Source organism: Marmota monax, unplaced genomic scaffold, assembly GCF_021218885.2.
Source record: "Marmota monax isolate L192 unplaced genomic scaffold, Marmota_monax_Labrador192_F-V1.1 WCK01_AAM20220418_F8-fsc00138, whole genome shotgun sequence".
Classification (NCBI taxonomy): domain Eukaryota; kingdom Metazoa; phylum Chordata; class Mammalia; order Rodentia; family Sciuridae; genus Marmota; species Marmota monax.
Window position 1 is genome coordinate 1,607,473 of NW_026692763.1, and position 21,682 is coordinate 1,629,154.

Sequence of the window (21,682 nt, forward strand, 5' to 3'; positions counted from 1 at the left end):
TGGTGTTTAGTTTTTTTGAGTTCTTTATATACCCTAGAGATTAGTGCTCTATCCAATGTGCAAGTGGTAAAAATTTGCTCCCAAGATGTAGGCCCTCTATTCACCTGATTGTTTCTTTTGCTGAGAAGAAGCTTTTTAGTTCAAATCCATCCTACTTATTGATTCTTGATTTTAATTCTTGTGTTATAGGAGTCTTATTAAGGAAGTTGGGGCCTAATCTGACATAATGGAGATTTAGACCTACTTTTTTTTCTAATAGGTGCAGGGTCTCTGGTTTAATTTCTAGGTCCTTGATCCACTTTGAGTTGAGTTTTGTGCATGGTGAGAGATACAGGCTTAATTTCATTTTTGTTGCATATGGATTTCCAGTTTTCCCAGCACCATTTGTTGAAGAGGCTATCTTTTCTCCAATGTATGTTTTTGGCACCTCTTTCTAATACAAGACAACTGTAATTGTGAGGGTAGTCTCTGTGTCCTCTATTCTGTACCACTGGTCTACTGATCTATTTTGGTGCCAATACCATGCTATTTTTGTTACTATTGCCCTGTAGTATAGGTTATGGTCTGGTATAGTGATGCCACCTGCTTCACTCTTCTTGCTAAGGATTTCTTTAGCTATTCTGGGTCTCTTATTATGAAAGGGAATTTTATAACAAGAAATTTTAAATAACAGACCAGAGGTCAAGGGACTACAGAACTGTCAATATAGATGCCTACTGAAGTTCAGCTATTCAAAACAGGAGAGAAAAGAAGGTACATCATTGTGCCTTGATGTATGAAATATGGCTGCACAATGTCAAAAAGCATTTTTTCAGGTAATGAGGAAAACTTGACTTTTTAATTCCTAAAGGAATTTAGATCACAATGGGAGACAATCCAACCCAAATATAATACTGCTTTTTCTCTTTTTGGTACCAGGGATTGACCTAGGGGCACTTAGCCACTACTGAGCCATATCTCCTACCCTTTTTACTTTTTATGTTGAGACTGTGTTTTGCTAAGTTGCTTAGGGCCTCATTAAATTGCTGAATCTGGCTTTGAACTTGCAATCTCCTGCCTTAGCATCCAGAGTGGCTGGGATTACAGGCGTGTACCACCACATATATCTTATACTGTTTTCCATAATTAAACATTCCACTCCTACCACACATTGCCAAACATTCATTTGACAATATCAGAGCATCAAGTCATACCTGGAATCATCTTCCCTAGAGTATTAACTTCCAGACACATGCCTATGAATACAGGCAGCAGGATTATTTCTCTCTTTATCAGCACTCAAACAAAGGTACATCAGTAGACCAATTACTGGCAAAGCAGAGAAAGGCTTAGGATTCTAGTTCTTATTCATTAACTACAACCATCAGGCCATTTTAGTTCCAGCTAATCTTCCCCTTAACTCTGTTGCACAATGCTCCACACAACTGTACTCCAAAGGTGCAGTTATTTGCTTTCCTCTTTCCTAATTTTCTATGGTTGAAGTGGGGGAAAAGAAAAAGGTCTGTTTGTTCAAGGACAAGAGACAAATTCCAGCCACAACTAACATTCCTGGTCTTTTCCTACAGATCATAAATGGGAGACAAAATAAACAAACAAGCAAAAAACCCTAGAAAATTCCTTTTATTCTGTTGATTTTGAATGTTTATAAACTGATTAGACTTGTTAAAATTTTTGCCTCAACTATTTGCATCTTAAAAAGGTTTGATAGAAACAATGATTTTAACATTGGTCAGTCATACAATTCAATCATTCAATTTTCATAGATGGGGCACATTTGGTTTGACATTTGCTATTTTGTATTTTGGGTCCAACAACAGATCTCTCTTTTCTAATATCACCCCAGTCCTCTTCTGGATATATGTGGACTTGGTGGCCTCCAGATTTTGAACTGGGGCTTTGCAAGAAGCTGGAATGTAGTTTAGGTCTAGCCTGTCTCACATTTTTCCCTGGAACTCTAAATCTTAGGCAAATAACCAAAAGGAATAGGCATAGTGGGGTACAGTCATATTAACTGTTGAGAATTTAATTAAATTAATTAAATTAATTAATTAATTAATTAATTTAATTCCTTGCCCCAAATCACACAGCTAGTCATCAGGAGAGCCAGAATTAATCCCCCATGTTATCTGACACTCAGGCTGGCACTTTAACCCTTTATCCTATGTTAGATGTTATTATAATATGATATGTTGCTGACTTAATAGGCTGAAGCAAATAGCAGTTAAAAACACATCAAGTCAATTCACCCCAAGAGAACAAAGGCAGGATTTCACTGCAAAGCCTGGTATGGTGTTTGTTCTATTTTTTCACCATTTCCTGAAGACAAAAGTTCAGATCTGAGTGGGAAAAGATTGAGACATATTCTCATGAGGCACATACTTTCATCCTGTCTCTTAAAGTTGCTTCTTTTTCCTTTAGTAAGTTTCTTAGATATTAAATATTGTGGGGCTGGCCAAGTATGGTGGCACACGTCTGTAATCTCAGCAGCTTGAGAGGCTGAGACAGGAGGATCATGAGTTCAAAGTCAGCCTCAGCAACTTAATGAGGCCCTAAGCAACTCAGTGAGACTCTTAAATAAAATATAAGAAAGAGCTTGAGATGTGGCTCATTGATTAAGCACCCTGGGTAAAATTCCTGGTATCAAAAAATCAAATAAAACTAAACATTGGGGGATTGAACTCATGGCCTTGCAAATGCTAGGCAAGCACTCTACTACTAAGCTATATCCCCAGTCCCGCACCTCCCCATATTAAAATCTAGGTCTCAAAAATAAAATGTGAGGAGGATCACAGAATCTACAAAGAAATACAGGAAAGCCTACATGGGCAAAAAGTGGCTGCCTGCCCAGTCCTTGGTTCCTTTTCAGTCTTCTCTGAGGCTAAAAGCATTTTCTTCTAGAAGCTAAATGGCTACATATACACTTGATCTCCTTTCAGAGATACAAAGCATTTAGCTTTTGGTTTAGGTTTTTAAAATACTACCAAAGGGCTGGGGATGTGGCTCTAGTGGTAGCACGCTCGCCTGGCATGCGTGCAGCCCGGGTTCGATCCTCAGCACCACATACAAAGATGTTGTGTCTGCCGAAAACTAAAAAATAAATATTAAAAAATAAAATAAAATACTACCAAATAATCAAATGTCAGAGGTGGATGGTTCTGAAAAGGGTCTAGGACAGGGCATCAAATGGTCACCGGTAGACCTAGTTCAGCACATTTTGTTAGGCCAGCACAGATTTAAAATAACTTTGATGACAAAATACCTTCGAGAAGAACATATATTCTCTGTTTTTTTCTAGGTTGCCACCAATCCTGAACTTCCACAACTGCCTGACTCCCAAACTTCTGAGTTTGAGCTAAGTCTAGACCTCCCATGACAGCACTGCTGCCTTTCTAGTTTCCCTCTCTGCAGCTGCCCTGGTGAGACTCAGCCTCAGTCTTGTCTTCAATAGTTGTCCAAAAACTAACCCTCCCAAATACCACCATCACCACCACAAACACCAACAACAACACACTTAGATGCCCATGAATGAGTTAGTCTCAAGGAACTTCCTCAATGACTGGTAGGGAATTTTGTTTAGAAGATCCTCCTTCAAGAAGAGGAGAAACTGTCTCAGATCAAAAAAGTACATTTCCATGACAGGCTGAATTAACAAAGCTTCTTGGTTCTAAATTCTAGATTTGGACACTTTTCTTTTGGAAGAAAAAAAATTTAAAGCTCTCTGACCCAAAAGTAAATGACCTGCACAGTTTCCCCCCAGTATTTAAAATGTTACATATACTGGTTACTTATTGGTTACTAAGAGACATGACCCAACATTACTTGGCACTAAATTTCAAGTAGATGTGGGAATAAAACAAAAGATTAACACTGTTCAGCATTTGAAAAATCATTTCATTTACATGATTAAACAAATGCCTTCTTAGGTATTTAAAACACACCTGCAGAAGGAATGCAAGTTAGTCTTTATTTAACCTGAAATGTCAAACACTGCTTTCAGACCCTTTCTCTTTTACCCTTGGAAAAGCCTCTTCTGAGGTTCAGGTCATCTTCATTTTGTTGTTGTCACTTTTTGACATTCTTGTTGCTATTGCTTACTTATCCCTTATCCTGGCTCACTCTCTCTTCACTCTGGTTCTTACTTCAATCTTTTTATTTTTTTTATGTTTTTATTTTTTTAGTAGTAGTTGGACACAATATCTTTATTTTATTTATTTTATTTTTATGTGGTGCTGAGAATCGAACCCAGGGCCTTGCACATGGTAGGCGAGCGCTCTACCATTGAGTCACAACCCCAGCCCCTTACTACAATCTTAGATGTTCATTTATATGAACAATAGAATCTCTAAGAGCTTTGCCACCAAGCGTCTCATCTTTCTGATCCTCAAAGACCTTTACCTAGACTCTGAGACTTCTAATTCCCAGGGTCTCTCTGGAGACCATGAGATGTTGATGAACTCTGGGTGGGGGGTACTGAGGATTTAACCCAGTGGCATTGTACCACTCAGGTACATCCCAAGCCCTTTTTGATTTTTTATTTTGAGATAGGGTCTCACTAATTTGGTTAGGGCCTTGTTAAGTTGCTGAGACTGGCTTTGAACTTGTGATTTCCCTACCTCAGCCTCCAGAGTCTCTGGGATTACAGATGTGTACCCCGGTAACAGGCAATGGTAATGGATTTGATTTCAGGGAAAAAAAAAAAAACAAAAACAACTCATATTTTGTGGCAACAACCAACCTGTTTCTCTTTGTGACTCCGATGTGTTCAATCCCCTTTCAACCTGAAGGAGACTCCTAGTCCCTTTAGTTCCTCAATTTTTTCCAGGCGGCCAACTGTTTTTTGGACTTTTCTTTCTTTCCTAATTAACTATCTCATGTCCTATTTCCTAGTTGGTTTCCCTATAATTTATTCTCCTTGCTCCTGAATTCCCTTCATAATACTACAGCTTAAAACTGTAGGATTCAATGAGGTTGTTTTGTTTTTTCCCTGTGTTACTGGAGGTTGAACCCAGGTGTGCTCTACCACTGAGCTATACCCCCAGCCCTTTTTATTTGAGAAAGGGTTTCATTAAGTAGCCCAGGCTGGCCTCAGACTTCTGATCCTCCTGGCATAGCCTCCTGAGTAGCTGGGATTACAGATGTGTGTCATCATGCGTGGCTAGTGAATTATTTATTATCTGTCTGAGGAGTGGGCTTCTTGGCAGAAAAACTTTAACCATCTTGTCTAGTGTTCTCTAATGTCTAGCATACTGCCTGACAGTCAATAAATATATATTGAGTACATGAAAGTAATTGAAGGGGATTATGAAATAACACCTCTGGAAGTCACAGCACACTCATGGTCTCAATAACAAAGATACCAGACACAACAGCAAAAACACTGAGTTAACCCAGCGGTACATTGACATCTCTGGAAAGCTCCCTTCCCATGTTATTCCCCAAACTCCCCACTCTGGACTCCTACTTCCTTCAACTCTCCATAGTTAACCTGACCTTGTATAATACCAAGGAAATGGTGGCTAGCTAATATTACTGTGCTTCTCCATCTGAGAGTAATGTGTCCAGCTGTCAAAAGTTAATCCTTTCATTTGTGTCCTAGACTCCATTCCTTCCAAAGTCACTTTTATCTCTCTAATGACTACTTCTCCCCAAATGAATAAGTCTGGTCTCTCACATCCTTAAAACAAAAGAAAACAAACAAACAAAAAATCTTAACTTGATCCTATTTTCTCTTCTAAATTTTCTTGATTACTTTAAAAGAAGTCTAGGAGCTGGGTTTGTGGCTCAGTGGTCGTCGAGCACTTGCCTAGCATGTGTGAGGCATTGGGTTTGATTCTCAGCCCCACATTAAAAAATAAAATAAAGATTTCATGTCCCAAAAAAAAAAGAGGAAGTTCTATACTTGGTGTCCCCATTTTCTTTTCTGGCCAGTCAATTTTCCTACCAGCTGCCATCTTATTGTCTTTCCACTCCTCTGAAGCTCCTCTTCACCATAAGTTTGTCAATGATTTTCAAGTAACAGAGCCAAAGAATTGACTGTAAGGTTTTAACTTAATTAAATCATCTCTGCTCTTCAATTAAATATATGAGAATACAAAGGTTTTGAGAATAACCTGTTTAAGCTTACCGATGATACAATCAGTGAATGACAGTGAAGGATCAAAATTTAGAGTTACTTTTAAGTTTTTTGTCATTTTTAAACCCCATTCCCTGGCTTCTGAGTTCTTGGACATTATAGTCCCATTGTAGCTTACCCTTCCAGGTACCAAAAGGGTTCTAAAAGTGAGCTCTCAAACATAAGAAACCCAAGGATTTTGTTTTTTTTTTTTAATGGAGTCAGTTCAGTGCTACTTTACTGCAGTCTTACAACTAACTTCTCAAAATTCACTGGCTATAAAAATTTAATCCAGTCTGCAAAACACCTGTCTTATCAGCACTCTTTGCCAAACAATTTCTTCCATAGTTATTCTCTACCTTGCCTAAGGAAATGAAATGATTTTCCAACAGGCCGTCTTAAAACTCCCTCAAAAATACTAATTCAAAAATATTAAACCAATGAGACAGAAAAAGGCATGGCAAAATGTTAAATCTCTTTAAAATCTATTGCTTGATTTTCTTAACTAGCCCTAAACTGCCTGAATTTTAAAGTCCCTTGGAAAATTCCTTTTTTTTTTTTTTATGGTTGTAATGCATATTACAGAGCTCCCTGGCCATATACCAATGTACAGTGAAATTCAAAAGGGGCCAGTGGTTAGGTTCTGACACTTGTAAAAACAGTTAACTCTTTTTTGCCAATACCATGCTGTTTTGGTTACTATAGCATTGTAGTATGTTTTAAATTCAGGTATTGTGATACTACCAGCTTTGTTCTTTTTGCTTAGGATTGTTTTGGCTATTTGGGGCCATATGAATTTTAGGATTTTTAAAAAAAATTTTCTATGAAGAATGTCCTTGGTATTTTTATAAGAAATTGAATTCAATCAATAGGTGGTTTTGGGTAACATGGACTTTTTATTTTTATTTTTTAGTTGTTGATAGACCTTTATTTTATTTATTGATATGTAGTGCTGAGAATTGAACCCAGAGCCTCACACATGCCAGACAAGTACACTATCACTGAGCTCCAGCCCCAGAGCAAACACAGACATTTGTATTTGTTTTTACATTTTATTTACTTATTTTACTTGTTGATGGACCTTTATTTTTTATTTATATACAGTGCTGAGAATGGAGCCCAGTGCCTCACATGTTTGAGGCAAGTAGTCTTCCACTGAGCCACAACCTCAGTCCCCAAGGTGGACATTTTAACAATATTAATTTTTCTAATCCATGAACATCAGATACCATTTTTCTTTTGTGCGTTCTCTCCAATTTCTTTGATACGTTTTTATTGTAGAGTTACTTTACCTTCTTAAACTTCTTCCTATGTATTTTAGTTTTGGGGTAGCTATTGTAAATGGGATTGCTTTCTTGATTCTATTTCAGCTAGCTGGTTATTAATGTATTGAAACATCATTGATTTTTGTAAGTTGATATTATATCCTGCAACTTTTATGAATTTATCAGTTCTAACAGTTTTCTGGTGGCATCTTTAGGTTTTTTTTTTTTTTTAAATATAAAAGATCACATCATTTGCAAACAAGGATAATCTGACTTCCTCTTTTCCAATTTGGATGCCATTTATGTTTTTCTTTTACCTAATTACTCCAATTAAGAACAATTAACTTTTGCAATACAAAAGATAATGATGATTAAGGAGGAGGGGCACGAGGAAGGAAAAAAAGAGCAAAAGAGTAAAGTCCAAATGATGATTTAATGATTTGTCAAAGGAAAAAGAAATAAAGTAGCAATTGCTGTTCTTAATTAGTTCACAATTTTTAATCAACCTGATGTCCCTTGCTTCCTATACTTTTCCCCCTCCCAGAATTATTATAGATTGTCCCACCATTTCAGATGAAAACTTTACTCTTTCTTGTTCCTTGAAAATTTAATTTTTGGGGCTTTCTTGATGCCAATCCATTGTGTAACAGTTATTTTACAAATTTATGAAGTGTACATTGTAAAGCAAATTTTCAAAGAAACAATGATCTACAGCACATTTTTCTCTATTTTCCAGAGAATGATTGGAAGAAATCAGAGAGGAGGAGACAAGAGATTGCCAAGGTAGTATTTTGTAGTACAAAAATGGGGCAACGTGAAACTATAAGAATTTCAGATACTTTAACTAAGATTTGGAGTAAGAGGAAAATGTCCAAATCAAAATGATCCAAGAGTAAATTTAATTTTCATGTGTCTGAAATGTGTTGTGGAGTTAAAATTCATATAATATATTTGCTCCTACGTAGGAACAGATATTGGAGTACAATCCCACACCTGCTGCTTATATTGCTTTTAGCTCCTGGTTGAGCTAGGTTCAATAACCTACCTCAATAGCAATTCTTCAGGGTGCAGAAAAACATAAGGATCAAAAGAATTTATTTTAAACACCAGTTTTATTACCAAAGGCAGAATTTATCTTATTAGAAGGAAAGCCACAATCCTAAAGAGGGTCATTTGTCTTCTTACACAGAAATAAACAACTAGCAAAACTGTATGTTAAGTCCTACAGACTTCCTAAGCTATCAGGGAAGGCCACCTCACAGATCTAATTTTAAAACATTCAAGCACAGGGAACCATGCTTACTAAAAGGAAGGTGGTTAAAGATACTCAGTATTTAATCATGTTAACCAAACAAGGAGACAGTCCATTTTATTTTTTCTTTTGTCAAATAAGAAAGTGAGAATAATAATGGTCTTATTCACTATTAAGAAGAGGATGAAGGATGAGACCTAAACAGCTCTGAGGCAGACAAACAGAAATAAGGCACTGCCACCGACAAGATTAGTCAGATATTGGGAGAGTTGAGGTTTGCAACACAACAAAGGGCAAAAAAATGAACTTAAAAAAAGGAAGAAAGAAAGACTGCTCTGAGATGGGCATCATAACTTGTAACTTGTCTTGAATAGTCAATGTCATTTAATAACAATTTTTTGGGGAGTGGGGTACTGGAGATTGAACTCAGGGGCACTCAACCACTGAGCCACATCCCAGCCCTACTTTTTTTTTTAATATTTATTTATTTTAGTTTTCGGCGGACACACATCTTTGTATGTGGTGCTGAGGATCGAACCCGGGCTGCACACATGCCAGGCGAGTGCGCTACCGCTTGAGCCACATCCCCAGCCCCCTATTTTGTATTTTATTTAGAGACAGGGTCTCACTGAGTTGCTTAGCGCCTCACTGTTGCTGAGGCTGGCTTTAAATTCAAGATCTTCCTGTCTCAGTCTCCCCAGCCACTGGGATTACAGATGTTCACCACCATGGCAATTTTTAAGTGTTGAGAGAATTAAAATTCTATACATATTAAGACACAGTTTTTTTTTAAAATTAGAACAGAGATTGTATACATGTAAGGATTACTCTTTGTTTTTGTCTATTCTTGAGTCTCTAGAAGACAGGGGTTTTTAAAATTTTTTTCAATTTTTTTATTTTTAAAAATTCTATACATATTAATGTCTTACTTTTAAAAATAAAAACTGGATATCATCCATATCATCATCTAGTCCAAAAACTAGAATACTTGGGTCCCAAAAGTCAGAAAATAAAAACAAGAACTTGCTGATGGTATGTTGATAAGCTGCAATGCCCTTTTGTTAACTCACCACCAAAACCAAATGATGATGCTAGAATCAGGAAAAAAACAGGGAAGTGGCTGTATGACAAAATATCTGAACTTCTGCTTAAGAAAAAGGATATAACTAGGCAAAAAACTGTACTTATGAAGCTATTATGGCTAGTATGGAAATGGCTATTAATAATAGATGGTGTTATTGGGGGTGATTTTTTTATTTTTGCAAATTTTCTTAAACGATGTTAATCTGTGTTTTCAATTATTAAAAAGAGAGAAGGCAGTACAGGAAAATACACGATCGTGGGAACAGAGTCAAGCACACAGATGTTTTGCGTAAGCTACATTTTCAGAGACATCTGCCTTTGCAAGACTTGAAAAAGTGGAGCTGTTGTCAACAAGTTCTCTGCAGTGAGGGGTGGGGCCTGAGAGAAAGTAAGCTGTGAAGAAACCAATAATTAGAACCCACAGGGCTGAAAAACAATGTTTCATAGATTAAGTTCCTCATTTATGAGCTACCTCTGCCCAAAATACTTTGCCATCAACTATGTCTACTACTTAAATAAGGAGGAACTAAGGCTGCCCATGATTCCACTCAAGTTACTGAGGTTCTTTGCTGGCAGCACTACTTACCCCTTAGCAGATAGTCCATCCCTGTGGGAGAAGAGATAGGGTACAAGCTGTTGTATAAAAATCTGGGGGGATTCAAGCTGCCTTCCTTGTCCTCTCAATCCAACTCCAAACAGAAAGCTTATCATGTGCAGAAAAACTCATGTAAAAGCAAAGATGACACAATTGTTCATATGCTCTACTGCTTTACTTTGGAGTATGTTAAACTTTATTTCTGTTTAGTTAGGTGAATTCTCCTAGGTGTACACAAATAATTTTGTTGTTGTTTGTTTTTGGTAATGGGGACTGATCCAAGTGGCACTTTACCAGGGAGATACATTTCTAGCCTTTTTTTTTAATATTTATTTTTTATATATTTTTTAATTTTTTATTGTTGGTTGTTCAAAACATTACATAGTTCTTGATATATCATATTTCACACTTTGATTCAAGTGGGTTATGAACTCCCATTTTTACCCTGTATACAAATTGCAGAATCACATCAGTTACACATCCATTGACATATTGCCATGCTAGTGTCTGTTGTATTCTGCTGCCTTTCCTATCCTCTACTATCCCCCCTCCCCTCCCCTCCCCTCTTCTCTCTCTACCCCCTCTACTGTCACTCATTTCTCCCCCTTGTATTATTTTCCCCTTTCCCCTCACTTCCTCTTGTATGAAATTTTGTATAACCCTGAGGGTCTCCTTCCATTTCCATGCAATTTCCCTTCTCTCTCCCTTTCCCTCCCACCTCTCATCCCAGTTTAATGTTAATCTTCTTCTCATGCTCTTCGTCCCTACTCTGTTCTTAGTTACACTCCTTATATCAAAGAAGACATTTGGCATTTGTTTTTTAGGGATTGGCTAGCTTCACTTAGCATAATCTGCTCTAATGCCATCCATTTCCCTGCAAATTCTATGATTTTGTCATTTTTTAATGCAGAGTAATACTCCATTGTGTATAAATGCCACATTTTTTTAATCCATTCATCTATTGAAGGGCATCTAGGTTGGTTCCACAGTTTTGCTATTGTGAATTGTGCTGCTATGAACATCGATGTAGCAGTGTCCCTGTAGCATGCTCTTTTTAGGTCTTTAGGGAATAGACCGAGAAGGGGAATAGCTGGGTCAAATGGTGGTTCCACTCCCAGCTTTCCAAGAAATCTCCATACTGCTTTCCAAATTGGCTGCACCAATTTGCAGTCCCAGCAGCAATGTACAAGTGTACCCTTTTCCCCACATCCTCGCCAGCACTTGTTGTTTGACTTCATAATGGCTGCCAATCTTACTGGAGTGAGATGGTATCTTAGGGTGGTTTTGATTTGCATTTCTCTGACTGCTAGAGATGGTGAGCATTTTTTCATGTACTTGTTGATTGATTGTATGTCCCCCTCTGAGAAGTGTCTGTTCAGGTCCTTGGCCCAAATATTTATTTTTTAGTTTTAGGTGGACACAATATCTTTATTTTATCTTTATGTGTGTTGAGGATTGAACCCAGTGCCTTGCGCATGCCAGGCGAGTGCGCTATCACTTGAGCCACATCCCCAGCCCATTCCTAGCCCTTTTGTTTATTTTTATATTGGCCCTTTTAAAAATCTTTTATTTTGAGACAGAGTCTTGCTAAATTGCTTAGGACGTCTCTAAGTTGCCAGAGCTGTCCCTGAACTTGTGATCCTCCTGCCTCAGCTTCCTGCGCCACTGGGATGTAGGAATGCACCACCACACCCAGCTAAATTGTTTGCTTCTGAATGTAAGGTAGTACAGGGAGATCATCATTCATATTGCTTTATATAGCATCCAGTTTTTTAATGCCATATACAGAGTCCTTAATAAATGTGATTTGAAAATGATAACAGGGCTGCTTAAGATTCAAGAACAGGGGCTGTGTTTGTAGCTCAGTGGTAGAGTGTCTGCCTAGCACGTGTGAGACACTGGGTTTGATCCTCAGCACCACATAAAAATAAATAAATAAATAAATAAATAAATAAATAAATAAAGGTATTGCTTCCATCTATAACTTAAAAAAAAAGTTAAAATATACTCCAGGAGATAATAAAGTATGAAAATGTTCTCTGGTATCTCCTGGCAGGTATGAAAGCCCACATGTGTGTGACAAAAACCAGAAGAGAGGGTGCCTTACTTGTTCTTGTTTGTAGCCTTTAATCATGCCTGATGCTAGTGGGGACTTCTTCCCCTTGCAAAAGAACTTTGAACTGACTTGCAAACTTATATCTGGTATTGTCTTGAACTTCCTTTTTCTGAGAAGTTGGCTGTCTTATGGGTTATTGCTCTACATCTGCCTTCAGTGTGAGTTGACTACAAAAAAAATTTAGAAACTTCTCACTCAGACACAGTAGTTTCTGCTAGGTCCTATGTAATAATTCTTCTTCCTTCATGACAGTGGAGCCTGTCATCTGTAGGTTTATATAAATACATTAGGCTAAAAACTACCTGATAATCTAATTTCTTGGTTAATTCCATATAGCTCATAGGACCCACATTTTCCCACTGGTAAAACTACCAACCAGAGCAGAAAGTTACAAATAGAGAAATCAAACTATAGTTAAGTACATGAAAGTTCCAATTCACAGGTAATTCATGCAAAATAGAAGATATTAAATCTTTCTGTACTTATATAATCTAACAGTGGTTTTGAAATGTGGATGTCAGAACCTACTCCATGAAACCTAATTTGGTAATATTTTTCTTAAATGCTCTAGTTGATTCTGAAACTCACTCAGGTTTGTTTGTAAACTACTTTTCAAGAATACATCATAGATTTCATTCAACAAGTGTTTATTAAGTTTATTAGAGTGAGTTGGGGATGTGGCTCAAGCAGTATCGCGCTCCCCTGGCATGTGCGGGACGCTGGGTTCGATCCTCAGCACCACATACAAATAAAAAATAAAGATGTTATGTCCACCAAAAACTAAAAAATAAAAATAAAAAAGAATGTATTAGAGTGCTCCCCTAGCACATCGGGGTGCTGGGTTCGATCCTCAGCACCACATAAAAATAAAAAATAAAGGTTAAAAAAAACCCAACAACCATGTATTAAGTAACAGGTGCCATTCTAGGCATTGGGAATATAGCAATTCACTTTTATGAAAAAGTCAAGGGACTAATACTTTTGTGGGGTGGAAGTAGAAGGAGACAATAAGTAAACTGTTAAGTGACAAATGTTCTGAAGAAAACAGTTAAGAGGCTTAAAAAAAAAAGGGGGTGCATTGCTGTATGGTGATCATGGATGGACTTTCTGATAAAAGCAATATTATACCAGAGGGTTAAATAAACAATAACCCGAACAAATTCACTGCCATCTTCAGAACATAGGAAATTCAGAGTTCTTTTTCCTACAGAGAAGGCTGCCTATGCAATCTGTCTTGGAGCCTGGGCAGCTCCCTGAAAGGAGGCTGGGAGAGGAAAACCAAGATGCTTTCAGGCAGAGGGAGCAGCATGTACAAAAGCTCAGCTGAAACCTTTCTAAGATGTATTCTTGAAAAGTAGTTTAACCCTAACCCTAATTCCCCGAAACAAAACAAAACAAAAAAATCCCACAAAGGCCCAGTTGGTTGGAGGGAGAAACAGAAACAACTTCAGTCCCACTGTACGGTGAAAAAGTGAAGGAAGGTTGCAATAAAGATGAGAGGAGGTAAGCATTGCACAGATCTTGAAGGGTCTGACACCACCAACCAAGCAATGTGGACTTTATCCTCAGCAAAAGTTTGCATTTCCAGAAAGATTCCTCCAACAATGGATTGGAAAGTAGAGTAAGACTTAGAAATAGGGAGATCGATATTACTTTGGTATTGTAGGCAAAAGAGAAGGGTGATTTGATCTGAGCTAGTGGAAATAGAAAGATGACAGATATCTGGGGCTGTCTAATAGTCTTTCTGATATGATGGAAATTTTATTTCACAGAGCTATTGTAAGAAAAACCAGAGAAAGAAATGCTTTGATATATACAAATTCCTTCCAATCACAAAGAATGTTTTTTTCTTTGTTCCTCCTGACTATTCTGACAGGTCCTTGCTTTCAAACAAATACCAATGCTTTAAGGTTTTTTCCCAGGAGGGTCAAAAAAGAATTTACATGGCTATGAACTTATTTCCTTTCATTCCTTTCTCTCCCTTCCTCTTTTCTTTTTTCTCCTCCCATGCCCTCTCTTTTTGCTCCCTACCCCAATTGAACCTGGGGCACTCTACTGCTGAGCCATATACACCCTGCCTTTTTTGAGACAGAGACTCACTAAGTTGCTGAGGCTGTCCTCAAATTTATGATCCTCCTGGCTTAGCCTCCCAAGTAGCTGGGATTACAGGCATGAGCCATTGCACCAGGAAGCTTAACTTTCATACCACCTGCTTTTGCTCAAACTTTTCTCAAAATAGTTTTCTTAATTATCTAAAATTTCTCTTCAGTTTGCTAACCCTTGGATTTGAATATCAAATCTGCCTGAACCTATCTGCCAGCTGCCAGCCAATTAATTTGGACAACCCAGGGCCTTATAAGCAATTCTTTCTCATGTCACTGTGTTATCACATATGTCTATATCATTTCCTGCCAGGCAGCAAACTTTCAGCATTAAGGAAGACCAGCTGAGGAGAATGCTTTTACACAAAGGACTTCCCTCCTTCCTATCCCAGATTCAAAGGATATGACAGTATACCAATGAACTCTGGTTAAATGAATAATAATGTAGCTAAGTTCTGAAACCACCATTTTAAACCATAAGAAAGCAAGCTTAGTTTTTTGAACATAGTAACAAGCAAAAGATGAATCGGAAACCTGAAGACAACTTTAATCAAAAGAAGGCAAATGAATTTTAGAAATTCATCTGTATTGCATTGGAATAGGACGTTAGTGAAGAATTGGTAAGCAAGTAACACTAAATTTCTTTAACTCTCAACTAAATTAAATAATCCATTATTAAAGAACATCTATAAGAAGAGAGTTTTCAGGAACTTGACTTCCTCATCTCTAAAATCAGGAGTTGTGTAAAAACTGGCTGCTGGAGAATTAAAAGAGAACCTGAATTAAAGATGATCCACAGACTATCTGCAGAAAGGGTTGGTAGAGTAATCTAGGAAATGAGATTTGATCCACATTATACCTAACCAACAGAAAAGTTGCCATGTTATAATGGGTGACTAACTTTGCTTCCTACTTCTATAAATGGAACTGATGCTGAGTAAAATATGATTAAAAAATTAGACAAAGTGGCTGTTACATTCAGAAACCAGCCATTTGAAAAGGGGATTATTAACATTGAAGTTCAAAATATCCCTAAATCAAATTATTTTCACTTCTAGTTCTTAGATCACATTGTCATTGACTTGGGGAAGACAGCAAACATTAGGTACATACTTGGGCAGAAGTCAACTAACCAGGGTTTTCTAATCACTTCACCTATGGCTGAGTACCTTTAAATTGGTTTTACCACTTTAGACAGTTTTTCTAAGAGAAGTTTAGAATTTTACTTGTTTTAGGGCAACATGTAAATGTAGAGAGGAAAAGCATGGGACTGAAAGGTGACCTGGAGTTCTTGCTCTGTCACTAACAAATTATATAATACAGAGATAATCCAGATCTGAATTTCTTCATATAACATTATAAAAACTCTTAGAAGTTTGAACCTTAAAAATGCTCTACTAGTTCAAGATGAGATCACCATATTATATAGTATAAAACAAGCAAAAGTACCAAGTAGGTTTTCTATAACAGAGGCAACTCTTTTTTGCGGGGTGGGGTACTGGAGATTTAGCTCAGGGGCACTCAACTACTGAGCCACATCCCCAGTCCTATTTTTTTTTTTTTTTTAAATAAAGACAGAGTCTCGGGCTGGGGCTATAGCTTAGTGGCCTAGCATATGTGAGGTACTGGGTTCGATCCTTGGCACCACATAAAAATAAACAAATAAAGGCATTCTTTCTATCTACAACAACAAAAAAATTTAAAAAAGGAAAAAAAAAAAAAGCTGAGTTTCTTAGCACCTTGCCTTTACTGAACCTGGCTTTGAACTCTCGATCCTCCTGTTTCAACCTCCTGAGCCACTGGAATTGTAGGCACTCGCCACTGCTCCCACCTGGAGGCAACTCTTAAAGAATGCCTCTAAAGAGTATAACATGGTGGGCTGGGATACTACGCAAATGTCTATTCAAAGTGAGTAGGGTATATTAAGTGCTATTAACCAAGTGGTTAATTCATCCACTGGATCTATGTTTCCACAGAAAATTTTTCTGCAAAAGAAATTCTGCAGGGCTGGACTCAGTGGTAGAGCACTCACTAGCATGTGCAAGGTGTGAGTTTGATCCCCAGTACCATTAGGGGGAAAAAATGAATCTGTCCCCTCTCTACACCAAAGTTGATCAGTTAAAAAAGGAAAGGGACAACAGGAAGGGAGAATTTCTTACACAGAAATGAAAAGAAATTCACTTAAAAATTTTTTTTAAGTTATGGATGGACACAATACCTTTATTTTTTTATGTAGTGCTGAGGATCAAACCCAGTGCCTCACACGTACCATATAAATAAACAAAATAAAGGTATTGTGCCCAAAGTCTTAAAAAAATTTTAATTGTAGATGGACACAATACTTTTATTTATTTTTATGTGGTGCTGAGGATTGGATGCAGGGCCTCGTATGTGTGAGGTAAGCACTCTACCAGTGAGCCACAACCCCAGACCCCATTCCTAGCTTCTTTTTTAAGTAGACTTTTACAATTTTTTTTTTTTGTCTAGTGCAGAAAACTTTTTTTTTTTAAATATATTTTTTTTAGTTGTAAATGGACACAATCGTTATTTTTGTTTATTTTTTTATGTGGTGCTGGGGACCAAACCCAGGGCCTCACGCATGCGGGGCAAGCGCTCTCTACCACTTAGCTACAACCCCAGCCTATGTAAGGAAACTGAATAGTGGAAAGAAATTTCAGCTTAGGAGTAGAACTAAAGCAGTGTTCCCATTTACTCAAATATAATTATAACACTAGTAACAAAGACCAGGGAGGTCATTCTACTGTCTCTCCTATTAGCCAGGTACATACCTTGCTATACTTAGATAAGGTACACACATCCTATTAAAGATAGAAGACTTGTTCTATTCTTAGGCTCATAATAGTGGTTACTACTATATCGAATGAGGGGAAAGACACAAAAAATTGTAGTGATGCATTTCTTGGAAACCAGGAGAACCACCAATGCTCAATTTTATTTCGTCTTTATTTTTTCTTCTTCTTCAAATTTTAATTAAAGATGGACACAGTATTTTCATTTTATTTACCTATTTTTATGTGGTGCTGAGGATTGAACCCAGTGCCTCACATGTGGTAGGCAAGTACTCTACCACTAAACTACAACCCTAACCCCTATTTCATCTTGAATAGATGTATAATCTCTAATATGGGCATAGTGGTGTGTGCCTGAAGCAAAGCAGTGAAATACCTTTAGAGTAACTCACTTGCCAGGATAGCCTGCTACTACACCTTAGCTAGAGACAAAAGAGCTGCCCAGGTTGACAGGATAAAATGTTCAGCAGTTTAGTTTTCTGGGAACTGGAACAAACAGGTTTTCAACCTGGGAATCACCCCTCTATCAGAAACACCAAGGACTGACTGGGGGAGAGTCCTCAGCAGTCTTCCAGCTAAGAGCTTTCTGGATCCAGTATCCAGCCAAAGAAAAACAGAATAAGGAAAAAGCTGACTTGTATATTTATTCCACCCATTAAAAAAAAAAAGAAAAAAAAAGTCCTTTGTGGAACTTGAATTTTATAAAAAAGATTGTTTTGAAGTGAATCAAGGCCATGGTAGTGATGTAGGTAATGGGGGGAAAACCTGTATGGATGAACATATTTCCTATGTGGCCCCTAAATCTGGAATCTGAGTTGAGACTGAGGAAAGTATCTTGAAAAATACAGATGTACTTAACAGAAAGTTAAGAAAACCCTAGTAATAACCAGATGTTTTTAGAACCTCCTGATCGTCAGGAGAAAAAAAAAAAAGTACATTTAAAGAATGCAGTAGACACACTTCTGAAACATAGTATAGCAAACAGAAATCTGCTTATCTTCATTCAAAGGAAACTGCACATTGCAATTATGAACATTTCCATTGCAGGAAAGATAAGCAGATGTTGGATGTTTTCCCAAAGTTTTTACTAGTGTCATGAAGTGGCTTATGAATATGTTGTGCATTTTTCTCTGACCAAAAGTTCATGCAAAAGAAAGAAAGAAAGAAAGAACGAAAGAAAAAAAGAAAGAAAGAAAAAGCAAGCAAGCAAGCAAGCAAGCAGCATTCTAGTCAAGTTGTGAGTATCTGCTGAGAAACATGAACTTTCAGGCTTTACTGCAATATTCTGAGTTTCCTTTAAACAAATACTGTTCTAGGAACAGCCACTCTGAGAATATTGAGAGGGAAAAACATTCAAAAATCTGCACAGTTCTTTGTAATAGAGAATATATTAGTTCAAATTCTTTCAGCATAGGGAAATCATGAAAGATTGCTTAAAAAAATGGATAAATGAAGGATTGGAAATGTAGTTCTCCAGTAGAGCAATTGCCTAGCATATGCTAGGCCCTGGGTTCAATCCCCAGGACTGAAAGCGGGGCGGGGAAGATAAATGAATCTCACTGGTAAGTTCAAAAAAACTTAAAAAAATTCTCCTGATCTCTAATTCAAATGTCTGAAATAGTCCTGATTCAGGCTCTTTGCTGAGATGGTAGATGGTTGTGGTAAGGGATGTCAATAGTGTCTTGAGAATTGGAAGAAAGCTATGGCCTTTTTCTCCAGAAAAATTAATGTACTAATTATATATAGACCACTTATGCATATCATTTTAGTGTACTCATTAATTTCCTAAAACCAAGAACTAAAGGTACCTGGTAATTGCTCAAAGAAACCATAGACAGCTGGGAATTAACAGCCTTCCACTACTGCTTCTCACTTTTTAGCAGATAAAAGCTTAGCTTTAACAAGAGGCAAACACTGAATGATTTATGCTTGGATTTAATTTTGAAACCAGAGGAAACACAAATAGATAAGATTTGGAAGTTTCTAAAGTTTTTCTATTAATACTTTGGACTCTGTTATTTTAAAGCATACAACAGACAATTCTATGAAGTTTATCTATCCCTCATGCTGCCACCTTCTCTCCCCATCTACAATAAACATTTTTTTTTTAGAAGGACAAAATCTCTCTCTCTCTCTCTCTCTCTCTCTCTTTTTTTATGTGGTGCTGAGGATCAAACCCAAGGCCTCACACCTACAAGGAAAGCGCTCTACCACTGAGCTACAGCCCCAGCCCCCAATAAACATTTTTATATAAAGATTTCTAAGCATTAAGTGAAAGTTCACTTATTGAAGCTCTACAGTACTAGACAGCAGGAGTTTAGTTCAATAAAAAAATGATAAGATTTTGAAATTCATTAAGATTAAATCTGACCAACAAATGAAGTTTTACATTTTCTGAACCCCTTGGATGCTCTAGAAATGTTAATATCTACCCAGTAGTACAGCACTTGCCTAGTATGTGGGAGGCACAGGTTCTATCCCCAGTAGCCCCACCCCTGTCAAAAACAAAAAAGAAAAAAAAGCTACCTAATGCTTGCTGTTTAATTATAGTACTTATTTTCTAACAGTAAGAGAAATATAACATCACCAATATATTAAGCACTGCTTTATGTAATAAGTGATTCCGCATGAAAGGTAATGATTAGATTTACAGCTTTACTTATTTTAGGATTTTGTAATCTATGCTACCTGGGAAAGTAGCTTAAATTAAAAGTATAAAGTTACCAAAGTGACTGATATTTACTAACAGATAACAATCCTCACCTACTGCTATTATGTCCACAAAGCAGTAGCCTCATATTAGATTATTTGTTATACCTAAAAATTGATCTGTACATTCACACCAAATACGCAGACTTCAGTTTGTAACTCAAATAACATTTATCAGTTTCCATTTTCTCTAAGGTAGCACGCACTCTCTTTCTCAGCTTACTTTCCATCATTTCCTCCTGCTTTATTTTTTTAGAGCTATATCATCAGATGATTATTTTATAACAATTTATTTGCACTCTGTAATGTATGTTCTAAGAGCTAGTGACTTGGTTTTCTCTGTTCATTGATGCATTGCTAGTGCCCAGGACATTGTATGTGATCAATAAAGAATGATCACTTACTAAGTAGAGATATGATATTAATTAGAGGCAAAGAAAGCAGAGGAAAAAAATGTGATATAAAGTTAGAAGATCTGGGTTTTGGTCATTGCCCTTTCATTAATTAAATAACCCTGAACAAGTAAATTAATCTCTTTGAATTTCAATCTCATTCACTTAAAATTATACTGAAATCCTGCCTCAAATGTATAATTGTTTGAATCAAATGCTATGTTGTGAATTTTTAAAACTTAATGAGGTATATGTATTTCTATTTAAATCAATTAATTATTTTTTTCTAAAAACAAAATCCCAATCTTAATTGTTCCACCAGCCAAATACAAGGAAACATTATTTCAGAGATTTTCATGTGGACTAAGAGAATTATACATATTCCCAAATATGGCAGCAGGTTCTCCAAACATTGCAGAAGGATGGAATGGAACAGGAAAAGTTTTACAGGAAGAAAAAGAATAGAAAAAACAGAGGTTTAGAAAGACAAAGGTGAGTTAGGCAAAGTGGTGTACACCTGTAATCCCAGCCAATTTAGGAGGAGGATCAAAAGTTCAAGGTCAGCCTCAGCAATTTAGCAAGGCCCTTAACAACTTAATGAGACCCTGTCTGAAAATAAAAAATAAAAGGGGGTTGGGAATGTGTTTCAGTGGTAAACCACCCCTGGGTTAAATCCCAGTACCAAAAAAAAAAGACAGTTGAGTAAGTAGCAGAACTCTGATCATGTCTGCCTCTATTTAACTGCACACTTCAAAGTCAGAACCAGTTTCATGGGCTTGTGATCTGTATAGTCAGTCACACAGGGTCTGGTGCTTAGAAGGGTACCGAATGTGGTTTAATGCTTGAAATTCTTAATGTTTTAAAAAGACCATGAAGGGGCTGGGGTTATGGCTCAGTGGTAGCGCACTTGTCTGGCATGTGTGAGGCACTGGGTTTGATCCTCAGCACCACATAAAAATAAGTAAAATAAAATAAAGGTATTTTTCCATCTACAACTAAATAAAATAAAATAATAAAAAATAAAAAAGGCCATGAATATCATGTACCTGTCCTACTCACTATCTTTTCACTAGACTAGAGGACCAGGACAGTGGTTTATGGTTTCAGGGACAATGTGCATGGACAACTGCTAACTTAAAGGACTGGCACTAAAAAAGACGACTTTTAATCAAGCTGAGGATAACATATTTGCAGTACTTTAATTCTGAAGTTAGCCAAATGCTTAGTAAAAGCTGATTTAATTAAA

At 37.0% G+C, this 21,682-nt stretch overlaps 1 protein-coding gene and 1 long non-coding RNA gene across 7 annotated transcripts in view; one reads left to right on the forward strand and one right to left on the reverse strand.

The window, feature by feature from the left end:
- Positions 1–8,632, forward strand: part of LOC124094241 (uncharacterized) — a 92,280-nt gene extending 83,648 nt beyond the window's left edge. The window contains exons 2-3 of the long non-coding RNA XR_006852167.2: positions 3,296–3,416; positions 8,114–8,632. This is a non-coding gene — a long non-coding RNA (uncharacterized LOC124094241). The remainder of the gene's footprint in view (positions 1–3,295; positions 3,417–8,113) is intronic.
- Ssh2 (slingshot protein phosphatase 2) overlaps positions 1–21,682 on the reverse strand; it is a 262,197-nt gene that overhangs the window by 80,265 nt on the left and 160,250 nt on the right. The gene's annotated exons all lie outside the window — the stretch shown is intronic.